This window comes from Myotis davidii, unplaced genomic scaffold (assembly GCF_000327345.1).
Source record: "Myotis davidii unplaced genomic scaffold, ASM32734v1 scaffold482, whole genome shotgun sequence".
Taxonomy (NCBI): domain Eukaryota; kingdom Metazoa; phylum Chordata; class Mammalia; order Chiroptera; family Vespertilionidae; genus Myotis; species Myotis davidii.
The window spans coordinates 637315-639663 of NW_006293550.1; the positions used below are offsets into that span (position 1 = coordinate 637315).

At 39.0% G+C, this 2349-nt stretch overlaps 1 protein-coding gene across 1 annotated transcript in view; it reads right to left on the bottom strand.

Annotated features, from left to right (window-relative positions):
* The window catches only part of NSUN3 (NOP2/Sun RNA methyltransferase family member 3), a 77657-nt gene that overhangs the window by 1275 nt on the left and 74033 nt on the right, over positions 1-2349 (bottom strand). The gene's annotated exons all lie outside the window — the stretch shown is intronic.

The window sequence follows — 2349 nt, forward strand, 5'->3', positions numbered from 1 at the left end:
TCGGAGCCTACAGGCCAGGGGGAGGTCAGCTGTTCTGCCCGCTAGCCAGTTCCCAGTCCCACCTGCTGCCACCCACCCACTTCCCCATGGTTCCTCCTTTGCCTGCAGGCAGAGGTGGGAGGATGGGGGACGGGGGGAGAGGAGGGACTGAGAGGTGGTCAATGCACCTCATGGCGACTGGTTGATCGGTCGTTCAGGTCATTCTGCTTATGGTCCCTGGCCTTTTATTATATAGGATATCCTGAGAGACAGCATAGTGCAGAGAGGGACAAAGGCCTGGCCTTTGGAGTTAGTTTTAATCTTGGACCCAAGAATAGTACTGAGCTTGGTTTCTCATCTACAAAAGGTAGTTACAATGCTCACTCCTGAAACTGTTCAAAAGATCAAAAAAAGCTACCTTTTTTTAAAGTTATATGTACATATAACTTAATCAAATATTTAATGGTCAATAGATAAATGTCAGCTGTTTCATTATAATCATTGTTGATAATAAAGTGAGATATTTATATACACATATATAGTTGCATGTTTAAAGTAATCATAGGAAGGTCTAATCCAAAGGCACACTGAGTGCTCAGAATAGGCTTCATGGCATTGTGTTGGGGAAATAATGACATTCCATGAAGTGCACTGTGAAAATTTACTTTGCGATTAACCTACTCAGAATGAATGCACTTCTTAAACCTACAGTATCTAAAGGCAGGATTTCATATTGAAAAAAATTAATGGGCACACACATACAAACAAATATCTTTTTCCATTATCGTTAATCTTCTTTATTATCCCAGTATATCTGATTGAGTCTAAGAGATCCAGCTTTTCTTTAAATATATTGATTAGATATAAAGAAAAAAATGGTTGTGCTCACTTCAGCAGCACATATACTAAAATTGGAATGATACAGAGAAGATTAGCATGGCCTCTGTGCAAGGATGACATGCAAATTCATGAAGCATTCTAAAAAAATAAGAAGGTTAATGGAATGAAGGTATAGAATAAACATTCTTCCTCAGACTTCTCAGTTTCAGTAACCCAGTTATATATGCTTGCAAAACAAAAAAAGCTAATAGGTAAATAGTCTATTTACACACACGGAATAGAATAAACAATTCAAAAAGCTTCAACTTCAGCAGAATTTTATATTTATACACTAGAGGCCCAGTGCATGAAATTCGTGCATGAGCAGGGTCCCTAGCAGCTTCCGGCAGCCGGCCGGGGCCTCCCTTCTCCTGCCCCTCGCTGCCTGCCACTGCTACCAGCCAGGGCCTTCCCTCAATTGGCTGGCCAGCCACGCCCCCTGGTCGAACTCTGGGCTAACTCTCAGTCAAGGGGACAATTTGCATATTAGGCTTTTATTATATAGGATAGTCAGAGTTTTTTTAAAAAAATGCTTATTTCCAAAATGATATAATCTTTTGTGGCCAGCCCCCCCCTGGTCGAACTCCGGGCTAACTCTCAGTCAAGGGGACAATTTGCATATTAGGCTTTTATTATATAGGATAGTCAGAGTTTTTTTAAAAAAATGCTTATTTCCAAAATGATATAATCTCTTGAGATGTGCATACTTTTTCTTAACAGTTGGAAAAATATGTTTGGACTCTAAGTGAAGCAATTTCTAGAGAAAACACATGATCCGCCCTGAAACTAAAACTCTAAGTACATATACAGAAATGTGTACAACATTCCCAAGATATATGTAAACAGGGAGAGCCACTTAGTAAATGTATTGGGTTTTGGTAATAATATAATCCACTCTCATTAGGCATCTCCCTCTTGTGCATTAACATGTGACTTCATACTCTCACATAACATTTCATAACAGTGAAATAAAAAGCCCCTCCAGATTGCAACTGTAAGATAATCAGATTCTGTGGTGCTCATTATAACTGCAATTATGTAACAAAACTCTCCGAATATAGTTCCAGTTATTGCAGTTATTAATCATTCTGGTTTTGTTTCAAGCACTTGCTTTATAGTCTGCTGGATAGACTCCATTATTCTACTAGCTGAATGTCGCAAGTCAAACATGTGCATGTGAATCTGCTCTTCTAATGGCCTTTCAACATAACTCCCCCTTTCAATCTGCATTTGTGAATACAAAAATCGTGCAGAAATAAAGCTGATGTCAGTAGAGTCACTGACCTTTGCAGTAAACAGAAGACAGTCCTTAACAAAAAACAACTTAGCCAGTAGGAAACATATTTTGCTAGAACTAGAAACAGAGCTGCTTAAGAAGTTAGTCTCAGAATACCAATCAGTTCTTAAGAAAAAGGGGGAGGAAAACTCTCAAAGAATCTGTATATTTGAGAAGGAGACAAATCCTAAGAGGGCCAGCAAATGTGCATTTGT